Below are 15,539 nucleotides of genomic sequence, written 5' to 3'. Positions count from 1 at the left end.
TAGATTTGATCAAGCATAGGATCAAAGTTGCTCAAGATAGACAAGCCAGTTATGCTAATATTCGTCGCAGACCACTTCAGTTTGAGCCTGGTGAATATGTGTTTCTACGAGTATCACCTTTCAAGAAGGTGATGAGATTCGGCGTGAAAGGCAAGTTGTCTCCTCGTTTTATTGGACCTTTCCAGATACTGGAGAAGATCGGAGATGTTGCATATCGTTTGGCTTTACCGCCAAATCTATAGCTGATGAATCTCATGTGATTCAGTCTACTGATATTCAGCTAGAGCCAGATCTGTCTTTTGTTGAACGGCCAATCCGTATCTTAGACAGAGAGGAGAAAGTTCTTCGGAACAAGACTATACCACTTGTGATGGTACAGTGGCAGCGCCGAGGCGTTGAAGAAGCAACTTGGGAAACTGAGAGTCGTATGCAAGCAGAATATCCTGAGTTGTTTACTTTGTATTTTTGATTACCATGTAGTTGTAATTACAGTTGTTGTAATAAAACGTGGTTTGATATTTCATATTGTTATCTTGATTTGTCTTTAGATGTTATTTCGCAGACGAAATATCTAAAGGTGGGGAGAATGTAGTAACCCAAAACTCATTTTAAGATAATAATATGATTAACATGATTAAGGGTTGGTAATTAATCAATTTCGGAGTGTTATTGGACTTTGAAAGAGAATTAGGGCTTTTGACTTTGGGCCGGATCGGAAGCTCCGAACCCAGATCGGAAGCTCCGATCCCAGTCACTTCAGAAGCTCAGCGGAAGCACCGAGATCGGAAGTTCCGATCCTGGAACGGACGTTCCGATCTCTGGCAGCCAACTTTACCCAATGACTCAGCCACGAGTTTTGACAAGTGTTGATCGGAGGCGAGATCGGAAGCTCCGATCATCGGATCGGACGTTCCGATCCTGGCGTGTCATGCATGCAAGGCGTGAGCTGGATCGGAAGCTCCGATCCCAAGATCGGTGGTTCCGATCCTGGCCGGAAATTTTGCCTATAAATAGGGATTCCTAGATTCATTTCTAAATACGAATTCTGAGTTTCCTTCTTCAGTTATATAGTATGAGATATACACTTGAGGGCCCTATCGGTTATAATAGAGGTTCTGGAATAACCAAGTTGTGGTTATAGTCATCCAGGACTAGCGTCTCCAAAGGGCTATCTACGAACGAAGGTATGGTCTGGGTATCTATTTAAGTTTTGGGAGTACTTATTAGCTTAGTTAAGACTTATAGAATTTATGTAGTGATACGGTGAACTTTTTAATATAGGCTTGGAACCTAGGATCCTACTATACTTGAACTAGCCTAGAGGTAAGTACACATTGACTGAGATTGCCAGCGAGTATACATGTTTATATGTTGCATTTATTTGGCATTATTATATGGCATGATATATGATTTACCGCTTTCTATATTCATATGTCATGTGCATATACACGTCGAGCATATACCTTGTTATACCTGACTATAGAGCCGCTCAGCTCTATACTCGATAGTCTGTCACTGAGAGTACCGCGACGGCGGGGGCATTTATGTCTGTCTACTCTGGTGTACTAGATGAGTGTGGTTGCACCCTGAGGTTGATTCGTGCGGTGGCAGCACTCATGTGGCGCCGGTTCTGAGCATGACTTTTCAGATGACCCTTTACCAGTCATCATGTTGCATGCATTATATACATATGTTTACTCATGTCTATGTACTGGGCGTTAGCGCTCATGTCCTAGTTGTTATCTTGGACACCCTATTCCATGGGGCAGGTCGCAGGATGGACGGAGCCGGTAGTTCGAGGCAGGACTAGGGAGCTGGATCTTGTATACAGCAGGATTTGTTTTAGCTGTATAATGTTTACTTTTAAGTTCTTCGATTTGGTTGTATCACTACAGATTTAAGCCTGGATTATGTTACTAAGCTGATATGTAATTTATGGTTATGTTTCCGTACGTTTTACTATGTTAAGTTATTTTGCAGTATTAAGTTTAATGCATGCTATTAGTTGCCAGTTAGTAGATGATATCATGCAGGGTCACTACACTTTAAGTTCATGTTCTTGTGGGTGAGCTTCGATGATAGTATGTGACAAGGGGCTGTATTGCATGTTGAATTGCAGTAACCACAAGACCCATGCCAAAGCAATGTTTAATACATGCCCGCCTCCAGAGTAAATAGCTTTTGAATGAGCCTCCATGAGTGGCTTCTCCCAATCCATCATATCTGCCTTGCTCTGTCTTTCCATCACCTTATCCTCAGTAAAAGTTACTCAGTCGTCCAGGTAATACCCGTTAGAGTTAGCCTTTGCATTGTCTTTTCCTGCAATTGTTCCAAGAATTAATTCCACAAAATACGGGTAGTTGTTGGCTTTGGAATGTGAAATGTTCACATTTACTTTTTATAGTCTTGAAGAACCTTGTCATTGTCTCTTGACTATAGAAATATGGATTTTAGCATTTAATGTATCTTTAAAGACTCAAAATTTGTGGGCGGTGGGTGTTTACACGAAATGTTGTTTCTGGTGAATTTTCTATAATGTATCGAATTTCTTTGCAATAAATTATCTACTCTTTGCGTGTGATGAATACTAATATTAGATGTTCCACATGTCACATTTTCTGCATATTCTGCGAAGTTGTTGTAATTCTGTATTTAACTTGTAATTAAGGTCCTACTTAATCTCTTCTGCTAGTTGATTGTTAATAAATTATCTACTCTTTGTGTGTGATGAATACTAATATTAGATGTTCCACATGTCACATTTTCTGCATATTCTGCGAAGTTGCTGTAATTCGGTCTTTAACTTGTAATTAAGGTCCTACTTAATCTATTCTGCGAAGTTGTTTCTGGTGAATTTTCTATAATTCTGTCTTTAACTTGTAATTATGGTCGCGTTAGAATATTTGGGTAAGGGAATGCCATTGATGTCTATTACAAGAAGGTAGGTGTTTAGGTCTATCAAGATTTGTTAGTTCGGAGCTCTTTTATTAGAAGTTACTTTGATTGACATTTTCCTATATTTATTTATTCATTCAAGAATCCTCTTTATCTAACATTTTGTAAGGAATATAAGATGCAATACAATGGAGATGGTGAGATTATAGTTGCTGGTTCTCATTCATCTGTTGTTTTTACATGCTTGTGTTTCTATGCCGAACTCGAAATGGTTTGAGCATCATATGTCTCAGTTTCACAGCCGAATTTTTTTCGAAATCCTCCTTGTATTGGATTGAATATGCTTCTTCATAATTCTCTAACTCGCTCAAAACATAATCATATGTTCGTGGTATAGATTCGGATTTATTTCTTAATATTTTTGGAAATGGAAATAGAAACATCAAAATCTATCATGAGCATGCATTTCTTCATATTTTTGAACTATGAGTAATGACTTTTTATTTAACAAAAATTACAGTTTAATAGTCAAAAGTTGCACTCCAATTTTATGTACTGAAAATGTCATTTTTCCACTCCAATTTTATGCTACAACCCCCCCCCCCCCCTTCATCGAGAACATGATCATCCCTCCACTTCTCTAGCAGTACCATTGATTCTTCCTTCATGTAGCCCCCACAAATTTCACGTACTATTTTTTTTTTGGTTTCCAATTTTGTATATGTGCTACTGTAGTATTTATTGAAGCATTTTCTTGCCATAGGTGTGGGGGCTTCCCTGCTAGGGAAGAGATCATCGATGTCGTTTTTGACTGGAATGGACGGCTATGATGAGATGAACATTTGATAGGATGAGTTATTGGACGACAGATCGCAGCTGGGGGAGCGAAAGAGGAGGCTGAACATGGAGCAAGTGAAGACTCTGGAGAAGAACTTTGAGAAAGGGAACAAGGTGGAGACCAAAAGGAAGCTGCAGCTGGCTCGAGCCCTCGGGCTTCAGCCCAGACAGATTGCCAATTGGTTTCAAAGCAGGAGCTCGATAAGCAATTGGAGAAAGATTACGAAATTCTCAAGAGAAAATTTGAAGCTGTCAAGAAAGAGAATGATTCCCTTCAATCACATAATCAGAAACTTCATTCTCAGGTAATTTATAATATTTCAACTTCATTTTTAATTTGTATATTTGCATATTCATTTTCAGTTATTAGACTATATTGAAAATTTCTTGAACTCTTGAAGCATACACTAGTTAAACTTGATCATTGCACAATTAACATAAAATAACAGTTGTTTTAATGAAATAAATGATCTATTTTGGTTAGAATATATATCACATTTTGAACAGTTTCGAGAATAATTTGCAGATATTGGCGTTGAAGAATTGATCTGTTTGCTCTCATTCTTTGACAGTAGGTTTAGCGCTCGTGTAGCTTAGAAATTGAGTTGAACGAACTTGAATAGTACAGATTATGAATCTGCATTATGAAGAAAACTTGTATTGCTTATTGTTGTCTTTGATTTGGCACTAAAAACAGGTCATTTGAATTAAAATTTAAAGAGATATGCCCATTTTTTCTGAAACTGCACTGTATGAATAATAATTTCTTGCACCTACTGTCATTTCAAAATATGGTATTGATTAGAGCATATTTTGATGTTGAAATTCACATAAAACTTGTAGATAATTGTGTTTTATTTGATTTGCCACCAGTTATATCTCATTCAAATGTAAAATAAATTTTTATATGAATTTTCTACTGAACTTGCTCCAATCTACGAAAAACATAATGTCCGAGTTTCAGGTGTGTCCTTGAAGGTAGAATTAGGCTTATTAGATGATTTTTTTGGAAAACCTTTAAGAGGATTAAATGTATCAAAATGAGTTAGATTTCATTTCCGATTTATAGAACTATTTTTGAATGAGAACTGAATTAAATATGATTTTTACACTATCGGCTGACGAATCTGGAATTCGGTTTCGACCTTGTTGCATATACTGTCTGTAGAAGTTAGATTCTGCATAAACTTAGATCAAACATTCAAGTAATCATTTTCATCACAATTTTATCTTGTGATATTAGTAGCAACAAATTTTACCAAGGAGAATGAACCTTGCTAAACCTTGATTATGGTTTTTTCTGCAGCTACTAGAATGCCTCTGGATACTTGCGCTGCATTGTTGTGTACTTGATATTTGATTTCACGTGTCAGTTAATTTAATTTTTGATGTTATACTTGTGTTCTCTGCTGTGTTTTGCAGTATTGTGCTATGGGCCTCAGATGGGTTGGATTGGATTTCCAAGGACTACTTCCCCTTTATTTGAAGAGTAAAAACATATTCACATATTTTTTTATTTATTATTTTGGGAATTTTAATTTGCTCTCATTGTAGACATATTATTTTCTTTACAGAGTAGTGCTTAATTTTTTTCGAATAACATGAGTACGGCTATTGAAAATTTTCAGGTGTAGTGTCCTATAACTGATATTGTCATTCCTTGCATGTTGCCTGTGGGGCCTCTGGTTGCTAATCAAATCTTAGGGCAATTAATAACTAAACATAATTAACCAACAAAGGATCAAAGGTAATTAAAACAACAAAAAAAAAATTTATTTCAAAGTGGGTTGCGCTCGGTCGGTTAAAAAGTGCCGACCGAGTGCCCCTCCCTAACCCCACTCTCGGGTTGGGGAGTTTTGGGCTGCGCCCGATCTGCCAAAAAGTGCAGATCGGGCGCTGATCTGGGCAGCCTCCTGCTCTGTTTTTGTAGCTCAAGTTATGATCCTTCCATTCTATCAAATCATGAATTATCAAGTCTAAAACATGCATTGATGAACAAAACAAGTTCTAAACATAATCTCATGCATATTTAGACATAACAATAATCATATACAAGTTCCTAAAAGTATAATACAACACTTGTACATCTAGTTCAAATCTCGAACTAGACCAACAACCTTCTAACACGCATCAGCTGTAAACATCAATTTCTTAACCCAAGTCTCCACTCTAAATCTCTCAATCTCGAGCCATCCAAATCTCGTTCGACTCGTTCCAGCCCTTCATATTGTCATGCACACCTATAAACAAGACAATAGCCCGAAACCTTCGGTGAGAATATAATTCCCAGTATAAAATACATATACATAAATCAACTCTAAATACTTCAATTTAAAGCGTCAAAGCTATAATTCAAATCATACTTCAAATCAATAGATTTATATAGCGCGCTAACGAATTGATTCATAACAAATCACTGCCATCAAGATTCGTGTACGATCTTGACATGGATATCCATCTATCATAGTCGTCTTTTCGGTTCATCTGACCTTGGCAAAACAATCAATTCAATTTTCATCATATCATATATAACTCAAATAAAGATCTACTACCTGAGATGGATCGACAACATAAAATTCTAAATCAAGAATAAAGAGCAAGAAGTATGTGGTTTATCGGGACAACTCAAGAAGCTTCGTCCTGGAGTTTCAAAACCCCTGACTCTCGATTTCGTCTTATACCTTTTGTTCTCGATTCTTGCAGTGCTCCAACTCTGGATACTTGGTCAACCCTTTCTTTGTTTCAAAGCGGAAATCTCAAGCTCATCAACTTGTTATCATAATTTCTTCAACTCATCATTTAAGCTTCAAAGAATTAACTTCAAAACTTGTCGAATTCTATCCCGGTTTGATTTCTGAATTATCGAGCTCGATTGCCTTTACTCTAATCTGAAATATAGTGTTCACAAGCCATTTATATCAGCAATAACTCATATATATTGCAGCTCAATCACATCTCACATTTCAAGGCAAAACTAGTTGCAAACTTTGCTCAATTCTTAGCCGATTCGAAATTTAGATTCTCGAACTTGAAATATTCAAATACAATCTGATACGAAGTGTAAATATGCTGCATATATCAGCAATCAACTCCTATCTAACTCAGCTCAAGCAGTCTAAACGCAAACTTGATCAAAGTCTTGAACCGACGATATAACGATATAAAATGGGTAACCAAAATAATATCGAACTCGGATATCAATCTCTTATCAGCATATATCACATAAAACCAGCAATAATACCTCCAAAATCTTAGTCTATCAGATGTTCAAGGGTTCAAAATATTGCTGAAAATCATATCAAATATGAACGTTGTTCGTTCTTCAATCCGGTTGCGATACGATACAACATATAATCTCAAGAACAAGTATTCATACTCAATTCTGATTTCACAACATTCTAATTTCGAAATATGCTGTAAAAATTGAAATACTTACATCAATTCGTAGCCCTAGTTGCAAGGATCGCAGCGCTATATCCGGAATTGAAATCGGATAACCGAATCAAAAGATATCGAAGTTTGAACATGAAATTTCTATTGAAGATGCTGATGTCTCGATCTTAGCTGATGGAAACCTGAAGAAATGAGTTTTACACGTTGATTCCTCATTGTAGTACAAGTTTCTAAGTCCAATTTCCAATATTTGCACTTCAGCCCCTCAATTCTTGCATATTTTCAATTTAGTCCTCGACCAATCAATTAATTCAACTTCAATTCTAAATAATTTAAGAATATTAGAATTTAAATCTAAACTCCAAAAATTCTCAAATTAGATATTTTTGGATTAAAATTAAAAATTGCATTCTAGTCCTCGAAACTTCGATATTTACAAAACGGTCCCTTCTCGAGTTCCACCTCCGAATTAAATTCTCTTCAATTCTAGAAACATGGAATTTCCATCTTAAATTCCAAAATATTCAATTCAAATATTTTATTCTTTTAATTTACTAATCCCGAAATTTAAATCTCAAAATCCGTAAATTCTCAAATTAAATATTTTTGACTCGGAAATTAAATATCTAATTTCCATAAATAATCTAATTGAATATTTTCCAATATTCGAAATTTAAATCTCTAATTCCGTAATTAATAACTTAATATCTTTGGGTCTTACATTACCAATTGCTTTTTGACTTTCTGTTACACATAATTTGTTCATTATGTTTTTTATATATAAACCCTTGCATCATCTAGTCTGAGCAATATTGAATTTCAAATGGTGATGAGTTTTGGCTGCTTCGGAGCAATGTATTCACATATAGTCACTGACATTGTACTTTAATGTATTCAATCATCCTTGCACTATTACATTCTAATGCTGATGGGAGTTATTTTTTCTTCTGATTTTTGGCCTTGATTTCTTGACGATTCATTCGTGATATTAAGTTATTTTCCCGGATTGAAGTTTTATTGCTGGAAAGTTATAAGCTTTTTTTAAGCACTAATTCATGTCATCCTATCAAATTATGAAATTTTCTTCAAATTCGATAATTTGTCTTTTCATGAATTTTCTAACTCAGGTATGGAAAATTTTGAGCAAAGACGATGCTTTACAGGTATGGCAGTAGTTTTAGTCATATTAAATAGAGGTAATAAATTTTATTGACATGTCAATTTGTATTTTTTAGGGTAAATCAGCTGCATTAACTTTGGAATCTAGCACAAATATTGTTGCTTATGGTACAATTATTTGTGTTGATCCTCATAAGTTGCTTCATGGGGTTCCATTACCAAAGAACTACATGCGAGCTAAATAAAAATATGCAATGATCATGAAGTACTTTGATATTGAATCAGATGTATGGTAGTCATTAAGTTGTTACTAAAAACTAATGAAGTAGCCACACTTGTTCTGCATAAAAAGTAATGAAGTCAAGTGTGCTATAATTTTTAGTTTTACTGGTGTAGGTAAAAGCAAGAACTGTTCTTAAGAGCTTATCAAAGAGGGAAGATGGAGTGGATGGGCCTAGTATCTATGAGTACGCTTGGAGGATTATATTCTTTTATGAACATGTTTTTTCTACTGTTATTTATGATCTTTTACTGTCTATGTTTATGCAACTTTTGATGGACTATATTCATTTAAGTTTGCAGCTTTTGATGGACTTATATGTCATTTTAGGGTGGAATTTGTGCCACTTGACTTGATTGGGTTTATTGACATTTTAAAATCCTTGAATCATTTAAAATCAGTTGGGACGTACGAACAACCTACCTGTTGATCATTTGGTCTAATCTTGTGAAAGTGGGAATTTCAAAACCACATTTTTACTGGTTTTTATTTTTTATAGATTGCTGGTTAGCTTTCTCTGTTTCTAACTTCTTGAATCTCTTTGTTGTTGAGTCTATACCTTCCACGTTAAGTTAGTTCATATTCTACTTTATTATTATTATATTTTGTTTGACACATATTCTAATTTATTTAATATTTCATAACTTGAGTTGCATTAATCCTTTGTGGATGAAAGTTTGCACCGCCTCTTGTGTATGTATTATTTGAAGTTAGATAATGTTTTTGAGTTCAATTCAAATGTGTCGTATCCAATTGTTTTCTGTGATTTTTTTGGTCCAAATTAATGCATTTGTTCATTTGCTGATACTACTCTTGTTACTTAAAACAAAGAAAAAAGATAATATATTTGATTGGTTCCTAGTTTCTCATTTCTTTGGATCCAGAATCACAAAAATTTTCGAAGGACGGTTATGAAGAGAACATGCAAGTGAACAATCTAACTCCATCCCTGCTTTCAATATTGCTATTGCCTTCCCTCATTAGAGGCTCACTGTAAGGCCCTGAAAATATTAAGATTATTAATTACGCAATTTGAGATTTAAATTCCGAATTTGGGAATATTATTTGGGAATATATGGAAATTATAGATTTAATTTCCGAGTCGACAATATTTAATTTGAGAATTTACGGATATTTGAGAATTAAATTCCGGGATTCTTAAATTAAAAAGAATAAAATATTTGAATTGAAATATTATGGGATTTAATATTTAAATTTTTAGTTTGGATATAAAAAGGATTTAATTAGAAGCAAAAAATTGATTTTGGATTGATTTGCAAATAAGGAAGTTGTAGGGGCCAAAGTGCAATTTGTGTGTGCAAGTGGAAAAACACATTTCATGTGTATAGATATATATACGTGCATATGTAGATAAAGGATCAGATTCACCTCCCAAAGCATGCATATCAGAAAGATTGAAGAAGAAGCTCCCATGGCCGATTCTTTTCTTCTAACTTCCGGTAGAAATTGATCCGGCCGGTAGAACTTTTAATTGATCGTATATTTGCGATCCTGGCATCAACGGCTACACTTTGACGTAAGTTTAGATAAATTCTATCATGTTCTAATTTTGAGATGTTGTTAGAATTAAGATTTGATTGTATAAACGTGTTCTAGTATATACGACGATAGCATATCTAAATCGGATCGAGAAAAGATCGTCGTTTGAACATGTTTTCGATTTTTTGTATAATTTTTGAAATTCTGAAAATGTTGATTGTTGGATTTCGAAATTTAGAGGTTGTATTGAGGTTGTTATCGAGTTTAAATGATTGATAAGATGTTGTTAATGCTTTTGAAATTATCGAATTCGAGCCGTTACGCCGTCAGTTGTCGTTTGTTGAATTTTTGAAAAATTTAGGTGTTGGTTTCAAAATCTTCATGATGCAATGAGAATGATATGATTCTTAGAATGTTGAATTAGAATTTTGTGAATGAAGTTTAGAGTTGTTAGATTTACGGTTTCGAAATCGGCATGTCGTCGATTGGATTCCAATTATTCGATCCAATCTTGAGATTGTTAATCATTGAATAAGATTTGAAGCTGGTTTTGAGTTGTTTAACATTACATTTCAGAGTTGAATTGGAAGATATCTAGTTCGAGTCGACGAGTTCAAGTTGAATTGAAGTTGAATCAAGAAGTTGGAGCAACTAAGAGCTTGAATAGCAAGAAGGGATTGAGCAGAATTTTGGTAGTTTGTCATTGATCAAGAAGTGCAAGAATTCAGAGATTTGATTCAAGAAAAAGGTATGATTCGAAATTATCCTTGACAGGTAGAACAACTCGAGAACGTGGTGGTTTTTGAGTTTTCCAAATCACATACTTGCATGTTTAGTTGATCTTTCTTGATCTTATATGACTTACTTGATCTACTTGATTTAGTTGATCTTGTTGCTTACTAAATGAGTTTGTTTGATTAAACATTCTTTCTTATTTATGATTGAGAAGTGTAGATTATTATGAGAAATTTAATTGTTGTTAAATTTATGATAAAGTCGAATTGTAATCCTCTTGAGCCACAATTCTTTTGAAACCCCAAAAACAGAATTGAAAATATAATATTGGACGTGGTGGACTTATATATGTGAGGCTAGGAATCAGATTTGAGTTCCTATATCCAGAATTCCTAATATAGTGTTCACAGTTTAGGGAAAAAGAGCTGTTACCACCTCGAGCGGGAGCGTAGGTGGGAGGCTTTATTTATGGCCATATTTTTTTTTCGGGATCCCAAAGAGACTATTTATAAAATATCGATTTTGCAAGATTGAAATCCTTTACCCTTTAACCTATACCTGTGTCGTTATGATATTGTTTTCTTTGAAAGGAATCCAACAGGTAAGGTTACATAGGAATTGAATGGTTTGTGATAATAGTATATGCGATTGATATGTTTAATTGCTCTATATATATGTCTTTCATACTGAGATGTATTTCTCACCGGAGTTATCCGGCTGTTGCTTTGTTTTTGTATGTGTTTATTGCAATAGGTTGGGCAGGAACGAGTCAGACGAGACTTGGATAGCCCAAGATTGAAGAAGTTAGAAGTGGAGACTCGGGCTAAGAATTAGAGATGTCTATTTGCTGTCATATCTATGTGTTGTTAATGTTAGAATGATTTAAGAATAGGAAATCAGATTTGGAACTTGTTGTTTTACATTTCTAAAAATCATGTATGAAGTTATGATGTTTGGAAATGCTTGTTCTAGCTTTATATCTTATATTTGGATCATTCTAGATTTGATTGCGATGGTTTGATCTTGAACAGAAGCTTGAAATTAGAAAGGACATCAAATAGATCCGTTTCAGGATTTCGGGGAGCACAGGGATCGCTCGAGCGCACCCTGGCCATGCTCGAGCAAGGTCATTTTTGTAACGCCCAGAATTATTTAATTTTAATCCGAGAATATGTAATTTGGGAATATTTAGAGTTTTGATTTAAATTCTAATATTCTTAAATTATTTAGGATTGAAATTGAATGAAATGAGAAGTTGAGGATCAAATTGCAATTATTAAAGACTTGAAGGGCCAAAGTGCAAAATCCTTATTTTGTAGTTGGACACTTGTTTTTAGAATATGTATTCACGTGTAATACATTAAATTCCATCAGAAATTTCAGAAGAGGAACCGAGAGGAAGAACAAAGCTAGCTTCAATATTTTTTTCAACTTGTTATTGCAATATCTTGAGTTTCGGGTATCCGAATTCGATTCCGAAAGGTGTTCTGGACTCCTTGCAGCGAGACCTTCGATTTGATGTAAGTTTTCTTTTGATTCATTATGATTTGAAAAGTCGAAAATGGCAGAGATCATATGTGGTTATGAATTGTTGTTGTTGAGCTTGTATTCTTTGTTCTATCGAGTTCGGGTTGAAGGATGGCTATCGATTATATTCTTATGAATTTCCAGCTGATTATTCGATAGTATAATTGTTGATATGTTGAGGAATTATTCTGGTTTTGAATCATATACAACTGATATGAATGTTAGAATTGTTGTAGTTGAGTTTCGGTTGCCGACTTTAACCGTTATGCCGCCGACGTTATGATTCAAGACTATTTTGCTATCTTGTATTGAGTTGTGAGGATAGTGAGTCCTAGCTGATGGTTGTAAGCTTTCTTAACTTTGTTTCAGATTGTGTTTAAAGACCAATGAGCTGAAAGAGTGGGTGCCCAGTGAGCCAACTTGTGGCTATGGGCTTTGATGACTCTTTGTACAAACGATCTCTTTGTGCAAACATTTCTGTTTCTATGCTAGATAGAGATAGTTATTCTTGCAATTTTGTGAATGGGATTTGCAATATTTACAAGAATGAATGTTTGATTGGAAATGGACAACTTGAAAACGATCTATACAACTTAAAACTAAAAGACGTTCCAATAAATTATGTTGATAAACCGGCGACAACAAACAAAAGGAAAATCGATAGTCAAAACCCAGCAAACCTTTGGCACGCAAGGCTAGGTCATATTTCCTCAAGGAGGATGAACAAGCTAGTGGGAGAGGGCATGTTTGATATGTCTGATATTAACTCTCTACCTACTTGTGAATCCTGCCTAAAAGGAAAAATGACTAAATCTCCTTTTAAGGGGAAACCTGAGCGTAGTCAAAATCTGTTGGATTTGATCCATACAGATGTTTGTGGTCCATTTAGAGTTGGGACTCAACATGGCCACACCTTGTTCATTACCTTTAGTGATGATTATTCAAGGTATGGATATTTATATTTAATGAAATATAATTCTGAAGCATTTGAAAAGTTCAAAGAATTCAAGGCTGAAGTAGAAAACAAGCTAGGTAAAAGTATTAAAGCACTTCGATCGGATCGAGGTGGAGAATACTTAAGTACCGAGTTTTTGGACTATCTAAAAGAGAATGGGATTCTCTCTCAGTGGACTCCTCCTATGACACCACAGCTTAATGGTGTATCGGAGCGTCGTAATCGAACTTTGTTGGACATGGTTCGATCCATGATGAGCTTCACTGAGATTCCACCTTCGTTTTGGGGCTATGCGCTTGAAACGGCGGTATTGTTGTTGAACAACGTCCACACTAAAGCAGTGGACAAAACACCATACGAGTTATGGAATGGCAAAACTCCTAAGTATTCGTACTTGAGGATTTGGGGATGTCCTGCTTACGTGAAGCAGACAGTGGGAGATAAGTTGGATAGTCGATCCAGCTTATGTTATTTTGTAGGGTATCCGAAGAATTCAATCGGATATTATTTCTATTATCCTGCTGAAACAAAGGTGTTTGTTTCAAGGAATGCCACCTTCTTGGAGAAGGAGTTCTTATTGGATAAGAAAGGCGAGATGATAGAACTCGAAGAAGTTCGAGAATAACCCGAAATACAAAATAACGATCCTACACCTCAGGAACCATTGCTGGACACGCCTGCACCTAGAAGATCCGAGAGGACTTCTAGACCTCCTATTCGATATGGTCTTCTTCTTGAAGGGGATCAAGATGAACCCGACATTGGATGTGATCCAAGAAACTTCAAGGAAGCAATTTCTGATGCGGATTCAAATTTATGGCTTGAAGCTATGCAGTCTGAATTGGATTCAATGCATACAAACCAAGTTTGGTCTTTAGTAGATCCTCCTGATGGAATTGTTCCAATAGGGTGTAAATGGATCTACAAGAGAAAGCTTGGGCCTGATGGTAAGGTATTGACCTACAAGGCGCGATTGGTGGCGAAAGGTTACACTCAAAGACAAGGAGTTGACTATGATGAAACCTTTTCACCAGTTGCAATGTTCAAGTCCATAAGAATCCTTATTGCCATAGCTGCATGGTATGACTATGAGATATGGCAAATGGATGTGAAGACTGCTTTTCTTAATGGAGACATTAAGGAAGAAATCTATATGAAGCAGCCAGAGGGGTTCACATCCATGGGAAGCGAGCATAAGGTATGCAAGCTTCAGAGATCAATTTATGGTCTAAAACAAGCATCAAGAAGTTGGAACCAGAAATTTGATGAAACAATAAAAGATTTTGGTTTCATCAAGAACCCGGAGAAACCGTGCGTGTACAAGAAAGTAGTTAAGGATGCTGTGACATTCTTAGTACTTTATGTTGATGACATCCTACTCATTGGGAATGATGTAGGGATGTTGCAGTCAACAAAGATATGGTTATCAGGTAGATTCTCGATGAAGGATTTGGGTGAGGCATCCTACATTCTTGGGATACAGATCTATAGAGATAGATCTAAGAGAATGATAGGACTCACACAATCAACCTACATCGACACCATATTGAAACGGTTTTCAATGGATGGGTCCAAGAGAGGACATCTACCCATGTGTCATGGAGTTTCTCTATCCAAGTCTATGTGTCCCAAGACTGATGAAGAGATAGAGAATATGACACATGTACCATATGCGTCAGCTATAGGTAGTATTATGTATGGGATGATATCTACCAGACCGGATGTAGCATTTGCTCTGAGTGTCACGAGCAGATATCAAGCTAATCCCGGTCAAATGCATTGGAAAGCCGTGAAGGACATTCTTAAGTACTTACGAAGGACTAAGAATATGTTCATGGTATATGGAGGACGAGAACTGAAATTGGAAGGCTATACCGACTCTAGCTTCCAAAGTGACGTGGATGACTCGAAGTCAACCTCTGGATTTGTGTTCATGCTCAATGGCGGTGCTGTCTCTTGGAAGAGTTCCAAGCAGGACACCACAGCGGATTCCACCACTGAGGCTGAATACATTGCAGCATCAGCTGCTGCTAAAGAGGCCGTTTGGATGAGGAAGTTCGTCCAAGAGTTGGGCGTCATTCCTGAATTTGTTGGTCCAGTCCCGGTGTACTGTGACAACACGGGTGCCGTTGCTCAAGCAAAGGAACCAAGGTCTCATCAAAGATCCAAACACGTACTGAGGAAATACCACATCATCCGGGAGATTGTGGAAAGAGGAGACATCACTGTCGAACGAGTGGCCTCTGCAGACAATATCGCTGATCCGCTTACTAAGCCCTTGCCAGGACCATTGTTTGA

At 36.0% G+C, this 15,539-nt stretch overlaps 1 pseudogene; it reads left to right on the top strand.

Annotated features, from left to right (window-relative positions):
* The first annotated feature begins 3,456 nt into the window (after positions 1 to 3,456).
* LOC140874319 (homeobox-leucine zipper protein ATHB-13-like) lies at positions 3,457 to 4,279 on the top strand (annotated as a pseudogene).
* The last annotated feature ends 11,260 nt before the right edge of the window (positions 4,280 to 15,539 follow it).

This window comes from Henckelia pumila, chromosome 1, assembly GCF_033568475.1.
Source record: "Henckelia pumila isolate YLH828 chromosome 1, ASM3356847v2, whole genome shotgun sequence".
Classification (NCBI taxonomy): domain Eukaryota; kingdom Viridiplantae; phylum Streptophyta; class Magnoliopsida; order Lamiales; family Gesneriaceae; genus Henckelia; species Henckelia pumila.
Note: the sequence above shows the minus strand (reverse complement) of the source record. Positions and strands in the feature narration are given on the sequence as shown.